At 45.1% G+C, this 14,132-nt stretch overlaps 1 protein-coding gene across 1 annotated transcript in view; it reads left to right on the forward strand.

The window, feature by feature from the left end:
- The window catches only part of LOC139541684 (lipoma-preferred partner homolog), a 513,132-nt gene that overhangs the window by 62,018 nt on the left and 436,982 nt on the right, over positions 1–14,132 (forward strand). Inside the window, exon 2 of the mRNA XM_071346617.1 lies at positions 920–997. The gene's annotated coding sequence lies outside the window, so the exon portion shown is untranslated. The remainder of the gene's footprint in view (positions 1–919; positions 998–14,132) is intronic.

Here is a 14,132-nt window from a genome sequence, read left to right on the forward strand (position 1 = left end):
TACCCCACAACACTCCTGCTCCCTGTAGTATACCCCACAACACTCCTGCTCCCTATAGTGTACCCCACAACGCTCCTGCTACCTGTAGTGTACCCCACAACACTCCTGCTCCCTGTAGTGTACCCCACAACACTCCTGCTCCCTGTAGTGTACCCCACAACACTCCTGCTCCCTGTAGTGTACCCCACAACACTCCTGCTCCCTGTAGTGTACCCCACAACACTCCTGCTCCCTGTAGTGTACCCCACAACACTCCTGCTCCCTGTAGTGTACCCCACAACACTCCTGCTCCCTGTAGTGTACCCCACAACACTCCTGCTCCCTGTAGTGTACCCCACAACACTCCTGCTCCCTGTAGTGTACCCCACAACGCTCCTGCTCCCTGTAGTGTACCCCACAACGCTCCTGCTCCCTGTAGTGTACCCCACAACGCTCCTGCTCCCTGTAGTGTACCCCACAACACTCCTGCTCCCTGTAGTGTACCCCACAACGCTCCTGCTCCCTGTAGTGTACCCCACAACACTCCTGCTCCCTGTAGTGTACCCCACAACACTCCTGCTCCCTATAGTGTACCCCACAACGCTCCCCGTAGTGTACCCCACAACACTCCTGCTACCGTTAGTGTACCCCACAACACTCCTGCTTAGAAGGTTCTCTAATATATACAATTGTTAATAGTGAATTGTTCTGTAGTCAAATGTAATGAACATTTCAAGAAAGAGCCAAACAGAATCATATGGTAAAATGTTTTTATGTAAAAAAAAAATATATATATATATATTTAATTTCATTTTAATAACAGTTGTATAGGCTTTCAAAATGTTTCTGTGTCCGTCCCTATGGGTGAAAGCTTCCTGTGTATGAAAGCTTCCTGTGTCCGTCCCTGTATGTCTTACTGACTTGTCTCTTTGTTCCCCAGGTTTCTGACCCTGTGACTGGTCCCTCTGTGATCCTGAAGGGACTCTCTTCTCTCTCTCTGTGTGTGTTGAAGAATCTGGTAAGTCACGTTCCTCTCTTTCCCCCGTCTCCTCTCCTGGTCTGTTCATTAAGCACCCCCACCAACCACCTCCCTCCCAGCATGTTACCCGGCCTGTTACCCGGCCTTCCTGTCTGTCTTTCAGTTCTAAGACAGAGGTGTTTGACACGTTAGCCTGTGATGTTGTGTATCTCCTTTTCCACCTCTTTTTTTATTTTTTCGGGAGAGAAACTAGAATTTACCAGTTAGTTTGATTATTTTATGTAACTGCCTCACATTCCATACGCTTAAAGAGCTGCAGCAGTGGATTACTAGTGCGGAAGGAGAGGAGAGGAGGGAGAGGAGGAGAGGAGGGAGGGAGGGAGAGGAGAGGATTATATAAACTGACCTGTGTCAGAGAGTTCGGGTCACAGAGGCAGGGCGAGTGGCGGGGCAGAAGGTTCCCTTTATGACATAAGGGACTCCAAAGTTGACCTCTCTCTCCCTCCCTTCCTCTTGGATGATGCATCCTCAATTCGCTCAATTAGGCCTGCATATCAAGAGAACAGGACATGATGCGTTCCTGTTGCGTAACATTTTAAAATCTTCCAACTCCCTTTAATCAAATGAGGTTTCGCTTAATTGGCCAGCACAAAGAGGCTTCTCAGACCGACTTAATCCCAAAGTATATGACCTTAACTGGAACGGAGACTGGGGGAGAGACTGGGGGAGAGACTGGGGGAGAGAGACTGGGGGAGAGGGACTGGGTGAGAGGGACTGGGTGAGAGTGATAGACTGTGAAAGAGTGATAGACTGTGAAAGAGTGATAGACTGTGAAAGAGTGATAGACTGTGAAAGAGAGAGAGACTGGGAAAGAGACTGGGTGAGAGGGAGAGACTGGGTGAGAGGGAGAGACTGGGAGAGAGACTGGGTGAGAGGGAGAGACTGGCAGAGAGACTGGGTGAGAGGGAGAGACTGGGAGAGAGACTGGGTGAGAGGGAGAGACTGGGTGAGAGGGAGAGACTGGGTGAGAGACTGGGTGAGAGGGAGAGACTGGGAGAGAGACTGGGTGAGAGGGAGAGACTGGGTGAGAGGGAGAGACTGGGTGAGAAGGAGAGAGACTGGGTGAGAGGGAGAGAGACTGGGAGAGAGACTGGGTGAGAGGGAGAGAGACTGGGTGAGAGGGAGAGAGACTGGGTGAGAGGGAGAGAGACTGGGTGAGAGGGAGAGAGACTGGGTGAGAGGGAGAGAGACTGTGAAAGAGACTGGGTGAGAGACTGGGTGAGAGACTGGGTGAGAGGGAGAGACTGGGTGAGAGACTGGGTGAGAGACTGGGTGAGAGACTGGGTGAGAGACTGGGTGAGAGGCTGGGTGAGAGACTGGGTGAGAGGGAGAGACTGAAAAAGAGGGATAGAGTTCCTTGGGAATTCTCTGGATCTGAAGTGAAAGAGGGATATAGGAAGCAACTGTCTGAGGAACGCTGCGACCCGTAGTAGAATAGTAGTAATATGTCCTAATATTACTTACAGAGATTATTATTATTATTATCATTATCATTATTATTATCATTATTATTGTCTTTATTATCATTATCATTATCATTATTATTGTCTTTATTATCATTATTATTATCATTATGATCATTATTATCATTATCGTTACCATTTTTATCATTATTATTGTAATTATTATCATTATCATTATTATTGTCATTATTATCATTATCGTCATTATCATTATTATTATCATTATTATCGTCATTATTATCATTATCGTTACCATTTTTTATCATTATTATTATCATTATTATCATTATCGTCATTATCATTTACATCATTATCATTATTTCATCATTACCCCAGTCAGTCCTGTCAGAGTCACGGTGTTACCCCAGTCAGTCCAGTCAGAGTCAGTACAGTAATATCTATAGGGAGTTATGGCAACCCATTTCATTTTGGGACTCACACCTTACTACTTTGCCCTGGTCTAAAGTAGTCCCCTAGTGGGCCCTGGTCTAAAGTAGTCCCCTAGTGGGCCCTGGTCTAAAGTAGTCCTCTATTGGGCCCTGGTCTAAAGTAGTCCCCTATTGGGCCCTGGTCTAAAGTAGTCCCCTATTGGGCCCTGGTCTAAAGTAGTCCTCTATTGGGCCCTGGTCTAAAGTAGTCCCCTATTGGGCCCTGGTCTAAAGTAGTCCCCTATTGGGCCCTGGTCTAAAGTAGTCCCCTATTGGGCCCTGGTCTATAGTAGTCCCCTATTGGGCCCTGGTCTAAAGTAGTCCCCTATTGGGCCCTGGTCTATAGTAGTCCCCTATTGGGCCCTGGTCTATAGTAGTCCCCTATTGGGCCCTGGTCTAAAGTAGTCCTCTATTGGGCCCTGGTCTATAGTAGTCCCCTATTGGGCCCTGGTCTATAGTAGTCCCCTATTGGGCCCTGGTCTATAGTAGTCCCCTATTGGGCCCTGGTCTAAAGTAGTCCCCTATTGGGCCCTGGTCTATAGTAGTCCCCTATTGGGCCCTGGTCTAAAGTAGTCCCCTATTGGGCCCTGGTCTAAAGTAGTCCCCTATTGGGCCCTGGTCTATAGTAGTCCCCTATTGGGCCCTGGTCTAAAGTAGTCCCCTATTGGGCCCTGGTCTAAAGTAGTCCCCTAGTGGGCCCTGGTCTAAAGTAGTCCCCTATTGGGCCCTGGTCTAAAGTAGTCCCCTATTGGGCCCTGGACTAAAGTAGTCCCCTATTGGGCCCTGGTCTAAAGTAGTCCCCTATTGGGCCCTGGTCTAAAGTAGTCCCCTATTGGGCCCTGGTCTAAAGTAGTCCCCTATTGGGCCCTGGTCTAAAGTAGTCCCCTATTGGGCCCTGGTCTAAAGTAGTCCCCTATTGGGCCCCGGTCTAAAGTAGTCCCCTATTGGGCCCCGGTCTAAAGTAGTCCCCTATTGGGCCCCGGTCTAAAGTAGTCCCCTATTGGGCCCCGGTCTAAAGTAGTGCGCTAAGTCGGGAATAGGGTGCCATTTGGGCCAATGTGTAAATTGATAGACCCGTTTTATCATATTAGAGATGAACGAGGGACAGTGTGAGGGTTGTCTCCTGTCTTCTAGCAGTGTGTTTACATGTTCTGATAGCACTAAATGATTCTGCCTCTAATTGATTCATCACCCAGATAGTCACAGGGGTGATTTTAGTCACGGCTGCTTTGGGACCAACAACAACTCTACCAGGCAGGAACAGACAGGCTGTATCTAGTTTAATAGGCCCTGTAACCAAACATGTGTCTCCAATGGCTACCCTATTCCCTAAGTAACGCGCTACTTTTTTAACAGGGACCATATTCCCTTTATAGTGCACTTTAAAGGGAATAGGGGGAAGTTCGGGATCCGGCCATATAAACAGGTACGGAGTCGAGTACAGTATGTTGCTCTGTGTGGATACAGATGGTTGAAGAGTAACTCATATAAACAGGTACATAGTAGAGTACAGTATGTTGCTCTGTGTGGATACAGATGGTTGAAGAGTAACTCATAAACAGGTACAGAGTAGAGTACAGTATGTTGCTCTGTGTGGATACAGATGGTTGAAGAGTAACTCATATAAACAGGTACATAGTAGAGTACAGTATGTTGCTCTGTGTGGATACAGATGGTTGAAGAGTAACTCATATAAACAGGTACGGAGTCGAGTACAGTATGTTGCTCTGTGTGGATACAGATGGTTGAAAAGTAACTCATATAAACAGGTACATAGTAGAGTACAGTATGTTGCTCTGTGTGGATACAGATGGTTGAAGAGTAACTCATATAAACAGGTACATAGTAGAGTACAGTATGTTGCTCTGTGTGGATACAGATGGTTGAAGAGTAACTCATATAAACAGGTACAGAGTAGAGTACAGTATGTTGCTCTGTGTGGATACAGATGGTTGAAGAGTAACTCATATAAACAGGTACAGAGTCGAGTACAGTATGTTGCTCTGTGTGGATACAGATGGTTGAAGAGTAACTCATATAAACAGGTACGGAGTCGAGTACAGTATGTTGCTCTGTGTGGATACAGATGGTTGAAGAGTAACTCATATAAACAGGTACATAGTAGAGTACAGTATGTTGCTCTGTGTGGATACAGATGGTTGAAGAGTAACTCATATAAACAGGTACATAGTAGAGTACAGTATGTTGCTCTGTGTGGATACAGATGGTTGAAGAGTAACTCATATAAACAGGTACAGAGTAGAGTACAGTATGTTGCTCTGTGTGGATACAGATGGTTGAAGAGTAACTCATATAAACAGGTACGGAGTAGAGTACAGTAGGGGTATGTTGCTCTGTGTGGATACAGATGGTTGAAGAGTAACTCATATAAACAGGTACATAGTAGAGTACAGTATGTTGCTCTGTGTGGATACAGATGGTTGAAGAGTAACTCATATAAACAGGTACAGAGTCGAGTACAGTATGTTGCTCTGTGTGGATACAGATGGTTGAAGAGTAACTCATATAAACAGGTACAGAGTCGAGTACAGTATGTTGCTCTGTGTGGATACAGATGGTTGAAGAGTAACTCATATAAACAGGTACAGAGTAGAGTACAGTATGTTGCTCTGTGTGGATACAGATGGTTGAAGAGTAACTCATATAAACAGGTACGGAGTCGAGTACAGTATGTTGCTCTGTGTGGATACAGATGGTTGAAGAGTAACTCATATAAACAGGTACGGAGTCGAGTACAGTATGTTGCTCTGTGTGGATACAGAGAGAGAGAGAGAGGGGGAGAGAGAGAGGGGGGGGAGAGGGGGAGAGAGAGAGAGAGGGGGAGAGAGAGAGAGAGGGGGAGAGAGAGAGAGAGGGGGAGAGAGAGAGACTTTCTCTTCTGACTCACACTGTGCCCTTTTCTACTCTCCTCTCACTGAGGTCTGATTGTAATGTGTTTGTATATTATTATATTATTCAACGTTTCCTCCCAAAACAGAGCGGAGGAGCGCGTGGTGCAGCAAGCTGACAGATGCCTGAATGTATTTGTTTTTTAGGGCTCAGTCTTTTTCTGCTCTCTCTGTGTTGTGGCTCCATTCCGTCTCACTGGTCATCTGAAACAGAAACAAGAGGCTCTAGGGTCTTCGTCACATTGAGATATAGTCTGATATGGGCTGTTATCTCAATGAGATGTGTTCGTCTTTTATCTGCTGTCTCTCTTTGTGTGTTTGGTTTCGTCTTTCCTTCTCTTGTCCTTGTGTTGGTATATAAGTACAGTGTTTCAGTCCCTGATATCTCTTTCCTATTCACCTCTCGCTCTCGCGGGCGCTCTCTCTCTCTCTCTTTCTTTTGTTCACTTTCTCTCTCTCTCAATTCAATTCAAGGGGCTTTATTGGCATGGGAAACAAATGTTAACATTGCCAAAGGAAGTGAGGTAGATAATATACCATACAAAGTTAATAGTAAATATTACACTCACACAAGTTCCAAAAGAATAGAGACATTTCAAATGTCATTATGTCTATATACAGTGTTGTAATGATGTTCAATTACAAAAGGGAAAATAAATAAACATAAATATGGGTTGTATTTACAATGGTGTTTGTTCTTCACTGGTTGACCTTTTCTTGTGGCAACAGGTCACAAATCCTGCTGCTGTGATGCACACTGTGGTATTTCACCCAGTAGATATTGGAGTTTATCAAAAATTGATTTGTTTTCAAATTCTTTGTGGATCTGTGTAATCGGAGGGAAATATGTCTCTCTAATATGGTCATACATTTGGCAGGAGGTTAGGAAGTGCAGCTCAGTTTCCACCTCATTTTGTGGGCAGTGTGCACATAGCCTGTCTTCTCTTGAGAGTCAGGTCTGCCTACGGCGGCCTTTCTCAATAGCAAGGCTATGCTCACTGAGTCTGTACATAGTCAAAGCTTTCCTTAAGTTTGGGTCAGTCACAGTGGTCAGGTATTCTGCCACTGTGTACTCTCTGTTTAGGGCCAAATAGCATTCTAGTTTGCTCTGTTTTTTTGTTAATTCTTTCCAATGTGTCAAGTAATTATATTTCTGTTTTCTCATGATTTGGTTGGGTCTAATTGTGTTGCTGTTCTGGGGCTCTGTGGGGTCTGTTTCTGAACAGAGCCCCAGGACCAGCTTGCTTAGGGGGCTCTTCTCCAGGTTCATCTCTCTGTAGGTGATGGCTTTGTTATGGAAGGTTTGGGAGTCACTTCCTTTATTTGGTGTTCTACATTGTACACTGAGGATATTTTTGGCAGAATTCTAAAGTCTCAATTTGGTGTTTGTCCCATTTTTTTGTGAATTCTTGGTTGGTGAGAAGACCACGGACCTCACAACCATAAAGGGCAATGGGTTCTATAAGTGATTCAAGATCCTAATTGTTGCTTTTTATGTTCCTTTTGATGGCATAGAAGGCCCTTCTTGCCTTGTCTCTCAGATCGTTCACAGCTTTGTGGAAGTTACCTTTGGCGCTGATGTTCAGGCCGAGGTATGTATAGTTTTTTGTGTGCTCTAGGGCAACGGTGTCTAGATGGAATTTGTATTTGTGGTCCCGACAACTGGACCTTTTTTGGAACACTATTGTTTTTGTCTTACTGAGATTTACTGTCAGGGTCCTGGTCTTACACAATCTGTGCAGAAGATCTAGGTGCTGCTGTAGGCCCTCCTTGGTTGGGGACAGAAGCATCAGATCATCAGCAAATAGTAGACATTTGACTTCAGATTCTAGTAGGTTGAGGCCGGGTGCTGCAGACTGTTTTAGTGCCCTCGCCAATTCGTTGATATACATGTTGAAGAGGGTGGGGCTTATGCTGCATCCCTGTCTCACCCCACAGCCCTGTGGAAAGAAATGTTTGTATTTTTTGCTAATGCGGTTAGCACACCTTTTGTTTGTGTACATGGATTTTATAATGTCGTATGTTTTACCCCCAACACCACTTTCCATCAATTTGTATAGCAGACCCTCATGCCAAATTGAGTCAAGCTTTTTTGAAATCAACAAAGCATGAGAAGACTTTGCCTTTGTTTTCTTTTGTTTGTCAATTAAGGTTTGCAGGGTGAAAACTTGTTCTGTTGTACGGTAATTTGGTGTGAAGCCAATTTGACATTTGCTCAGTACATTGTTTTCACTGAGGAAATGTACAAGTCTGCTGTTAATGATGATGCAGAGGATTTTTCGAAGGTTGCTGTTGACGCATATCCCATGGTAGTTATTGGGGTCAAATTTGTCTCCACTTTTGTGGATTGGGGTTATCAGTCCTTGGTTCCAAATTTTGGGGAAGATGCCAGAGCTGAGGATGATGTTAAAGTGTTTAAGTTTAGCCAATTGGAATTGTGGTCTGTATATTTTACAATTTCATCAACACTACCAGCCTTTTTGGGTTGGCAGGTTATTATTTTGTCCTGTAGTTCATTCAATGTAATTGAAGACTCCAGTTGCTTCTGCTGGTATTTAATAGCTCATTCTAAGATTTGTATATGATCATGTATATTTTTGGTCTTTGTTAAAGATTGGGGAAGTGGTTTATTCATACATCTCCGTTTTGGATAGATAATTCTTCGTGTTGTTTGTTTAGTGTTTTCCAATTTTCCCAGAAGTGGTTAAAGTCTATTGATTCTTCAATTACGTTGAGCTGATTTCTGTATTGTTTTAGTGATTCACCATAGTGAAGGCATAGGCTCAGGTTTTCTGGGTCTCTATGTGTTTTTGGTTGGATAGGTCTCTCAATTTCTTTCTTAGGTTTTTGCATTCTTAATCAAACCATTTGTCATTGCTTGACATTTTTAGATTTGGTAGGGAAGCTGAGAGGTCATATACTTTTTAGGCTTTTTACTGACAAGATTACACCTTCACTATTACAGTGTGATGTTTTGTCCAGGAAGTTGTCTAAAAGGGATTGAATTTGTTGTTGCATAAATGTTTTTTTGGGGGTTGGTTTCCACACTACTTTCCTTCCATCTATAGCATTTCTTAACATTACTCAGTTCCTTTGGCTTTGATGCCTCATGATTGAGTATTCCTCTGTTCAAGTAGATTGTGATTTTGCTGTGATCTGATAGGGGTGTCAGTGGACTGACTGTAAATGCTCTGAGAGACTCTAGGTTGAGGTCAGTGATAAAGTAATCTACAGTACTACTGCCAAGGGATGAGCTGTAGGTGTACCTACCGTAGGAGTCCCCTCAAAGCCTACCATTGACTTTGTACAGGCCCAGCGTGCAACAGAGTTGAAGGAGTTGTGACTCATTTTTGCTGGTTGTTTTGTCATAGTTGTGCCTAGGGGGGCATATGGGGGAGGGAATGCTGTCACCTCCAGGCAGGTGTTTGTCCCCCTGTGTGCTGAGGGTGTCAGGTTCTTGTCCAGTTCTGGCATTTAGGTCGCCACAGACTAGTACATGTCCCTGGGTCTGGAAATGATTGATTTCCCCCTCCAGGATGGAGAAGCTGTCTTCATTAAAGTATGGGGATTCTAGTGGCGGGATATAGGTAGCACACAGGAGGACATTTTTCTCTGTTGAGATAGTTTCCTTATTAATAATTTCTAGCCAGATGTAAAATGTTCCTGTTTTTGACTAATTTGATAGAGGTTAGGTCTGCACTATACCAAATTAGCATACAATGTCTCTATTTTCATTTTATTAGATGAAGTCTGGCTTCCTGCTCTTTAGGCCAAAGGCAGATGACCTCAGACCTTGTATATTCCAGGATGAGATAGTAAAAGCTTTGTGTTCCATAGTGTCTAGTGGTGTTTTGTGTGGTTTAGGCCTCGGACCATCACAGTAGGTGTGATCAGAGCATGTTGAACATCTGATACATACCTCTTAGGGTGCACGATGGGGCTTGGGGGGGTGCGTTAGTGGGGATTGGCCCATTGCTCTGCTCACGGCCTGGGCGGATGTGTGCCTGTAATGTTGAGGTCCTTGCTGCAGGGTCGGGGTGCCCGGGGTCGGGCAGAAGGGTCGTAGGTCTGATATGGGGGGGCCTATATAGGGTGTGGCCACGGTTTGCTCGGGCTGGTCTCAGCTGGTTGGGGTGTGGCTGGTGAAGCTGTGGTCTGGGTGTAGGTCCTCTTGGGGTGGGTTCTCTCGGTGCAGGTCCTTCAGGAGCGGGTCTTGCAGGTCTGGAAGGGTGTCTCGCCAGTCTGGGCGGGGTGTCCGTTGCTCTGTTGCCCCTGTGTGAGGTGTCCGGGCTGCGGTTTTCTCTCTCTCTCTTTAGCTGTATTGTAGGGTCTCTTTTGTTACGTTCTCTCTCTTGATGTTTAAATGAATCAATTTAATCATTTTGAATTATTCATCTCTTACTCTTTTTTCCAATGCTATAACGTTTTTATTTGATTATATATTGTAAAATGTCACATTTATGTGCAATTACATTCGAGAGAAGTTAAAGCATATTTAAAATATATCAAAAATAGCAGAGAATAACAGTATTTTCTATCAACTTGGTAGCTTAGTAATCAGACTCTTCTCTTATTTTCTCCATGGTCATTGTTGTCCTGTCCAATATATCGGGGAAACATCCTCTGATGTACAAAAGCAATTTCTCCAAAGGTGGAGAACACTTTTACTTGAGTTGAATCTGTCAGAGGCTCTAAACTTAGTCAGCATGTTCCTACGACCGTTAATCTGTTCATTGCATGCATTTTTACACCGTTTTCTAATTTATTATTGGATTTATGACAATTTTTTACCTATATGTCGTAGGTAACATAGAGGCCTTGTCGGATGTACCAAAAATCGATATATTTAAATTCTCATGCTTTATCTGTTGTATGAATTTATCCACTTTTTCTAGAAAATTACTAGATAAAGTCCATGTTCATGACAAACAACTGTAGATGTAAGTTATCTTATTAAAAAAAAAACACTGAAAATAACTAAAATTCTGAAAATAGGGCGTCTTTGTATCCCTCAATGGGACCACTGTTAACCCTGACTCTGCTTTACAAAAACACTATCTAGCAGAATATTTTCTAGAATAATGTTGATGGCTATTTTAGAACATGCTATTAAATAGTGTGTGAAGTGTGATTGACAAGTAAATATATATATTTTTTCCCAGATAATCAATATTGTTCCAAGTGTGGCGTAGCAGTCGGACGTGTCTTTGTTTTGTCCTGTCCTGTGTAAATAGTCTTCGTATTTTTCGTATACATTTCGTATATATTTTAATTTCACTTTCCATCTAGGAACTGAATATACATTCCTACACTCCGCCTCACCCAATGTGGTACGGACCTGCTATTTTTTTTATACTTTAGAACCGTAACCCCAATCAGAAGCTAGCCAGATAACTAGCTACTAGCTAGTAGTCAGTTAGCCACTGCTGCGGTCTTCACCCTCAACTCGGACACAGCCAGCTTCAATACCGGGCCAATACCTGCCAGTCTGCAAGCGCGATATCAACCCAGAGCATATAGGACTGCTTTTTCTCTACCACATCACCGGATTCCTGACGCAAGCTCTGGACAATTACACCGTATCATCACAGCTAGCTAGCTGCAACCGAGTGGCTACTACTGGCTAACACCTCTGTCCCGAAGCAAGCACCAGTTAGCCTTGAGCTAGCCTCGAGCTAGGCCCATCTGCCGGCTAGCTGAAGAGGTCTACCAGCGAATTCTTGGGCTACAATACCAGCTACAAGCTAATTTAGCCATTTTTTTTTGCCGCTGCTAGTAGCTTCTACCTTCTGCACAGACACCAGCCCTGTTATTAGCCTGGATATTACTCACCAATTTACCAGCATCGGACTGTCTCTCGACAACAACGCCGGATTCCTGCCGTAATCCCTGAGCCACTGCTTCTGATCCTCACAGCTAGCTTGCGGCTAGCGCAGCTAGCGCCACTGCCACGAAGCTAGCACCAGTTAGCAAACACAATTCACAACCTCTCTTTCGCCATCGCCATCTGGCTTGGATTCTCTGTCGACACGACCACGTCTGAGCAGACCCCCTCCGTCTGAGCAGACCACCCCCCGGGCTACTAACTTTAAACGCCGCGTGCTAGCTTAGTGGAGGCCTCCCTGCTCCATCTACGGCTGCCCCCTGGACACTATGATCACTTGGCTACATAGCTGATGCATGCTTGACTGTCCATTAATTCACGGTACTCCATTCTGTTCATTTGTGTTTTATCTGTCGGCTCTGTGCTTTAACTCAGGATCTGTGTGTAGTTAATCCGACCCTCTCTGCCTAGTCGTCGCCATTTTTACCTGTTGTTGCTGTGTTAGACTAGCACCCTGTTATTGCTGCTGTTATCTTACCTGTTGTTTTAGCTAGCTCTCCCAATCAAGACCTGCAATCACTTTATGCCTTATTGTATGTCTCTCTCAAATATCAATATGCCTTGCATACTGTTGTTCAGGCTAGTTATCATTATCATTGTTTTGGTTTGCAATGGACCCTGTAGTTCCACTCTCCGTACCTCTGATACCTCCTTGGTCCCACCCCCCACACATGCGGTGACCTCACCCATTGAGACCAGCATGTCCAGAGATACAACCTCTCTTATCATCACCCAGTGCCTGGGCTTGCCTCCGCTGTACCCACGCCCCACCATACCCCTGTCTGCACATTATGCCCAGAATCTATTCTACCACGCCCATAAATCTGCTCCTTTTATTCTTTGTCCCCAACGCTCTAGGCGACCAGTTTTGATAGCCTTTAGCCGCACCCTCATCCTACTACTCCTCTGTTCCTCGGGTGATGTGGAGGTAAACCCAGGCCCTGCATGTCCCCAGTCACCCTCATTTGTTGACTTCTGTGATCGAAAAAGCCTTGGCCTCATGCATGTCAACATCAGAAGCCTCCTCCCTAAGTTTGCCTTACTCACCGCTTTAGCACACTCTGCCAACCCTGATGTCCTTGCCGTGTCCGAATCCTGGCTTAGGAAGGCCACCAAAAATTCTGAGATTTCCATACCCAACTATAACACTTTCCGTCAAGATAGAACTGCCAAAGGGGGAGGAGTTGCAATCTACTGCAGAGATAGCCTGCAAAGTTCTGTCATACTTTCCAGGTCTATGCCCAAACAGTTCGAACTTCTAATTTTAAAAATTAATCTCTCCAGAAATAAGTCTCTCACTGTTGCCGCCTGCTACCGACCCCCCTCAGCTCCCAGCTGTGCCCTGGACACCATCTGTGAATTGATCGCTCCCCATCTAGCTTCAGAGTTTGTTCTGTTAGGTGACCTAAACTGGGATATGCTTAACACCCCGGCAGTCCTACAATCCAAGCTTGATGCCCTCAATCTCACACAAATCATCAAGGAACCCACCAGGTACAACCCTAAATCCGTAAACATGGGCACCCTAATAGACATTATCCTGACCAACCTGCCCTCCAAATACACCTCTGCTGTCTTCAATCAAGATCTCAGCGATCACTGCCTCATTGCCTGTATCCGCCACGGGTCCGCGGTCAAACGACCACCCCTCATCACTGTCAAACGCTCCCTAAAACACTTCTGCGAGCAGGCCTTTCTAATCGGCCTGGCCCGGGTACCCTGGAAGGATATTGACCTCATCCCGTCAGTTGAGGATGCCTGGTCATTCTTTAAATGTTACTTCCTCACCATATTAGACAAGCATGCTCCGTTCAAAAAATGCAGAACCAAGAACAGATATAGCCCTTGGTTCACTCCAGACCTGACTGCCCTCGACCAGCACAAAAACATCCTGTGGCGAACTGCAATAGCATCGAAGAGCCCCCGCGATATGCAACTGTTCAGGGAAGTCAGGAACCAATACACGCAGTCAGTCAGGAAAGCAAAGGCCAGCTTTTTCAAGCAGAAATTTGCATCCTGTAGCTCTAACTCCAAAAAGTTCTGGGATACTGTAAAGTCCATGGAGAACAAGAGCACCTCCTCCCAGCTGCCCACTGCACTGAGGCTAGGTAACACGGTCACCACCGATAAATCCATGATAATCGAAGACTTCAACAAGCATTTCTCAATGGCTGGCCATGCCTTCCTCCTGGCGACTCCAACCTTGGCCAACAGCCCCGCCCCCCCCGCTGCTACTCGCCCAAGCCTCCCCAGCTTCTCCTTTACCCAAATCCAGATAGCAGATGTTCTGAAAGAGCTGGAAAACCTGGACCCATACAAATCAGCTGGGCTTGACAATCTGGACCCCCTATTTCTGAAACTGTCCGCCGCCATTGTCGCACCCCCTATCACCAGCCTGTTCAACCTCTCCTTCGTAACATCTGAGATCCC

The sequence above is a fragment of the Salvelinus alpinus genome, chromosome 16 (genome assembly GCF_045679555.1).
Source record: "Salvelinus alpinus chromosome 16, SLU_Salpinus.1, whole genome shotgun sequence".
Classification (NCBI taxonomy): domain Eukaryota; kingdom Metazoa; phylum Chordata; class Actinopteri; order Salmoniformes; family Salmonidae; genus Salvelinus; species Salvelinus alpinus.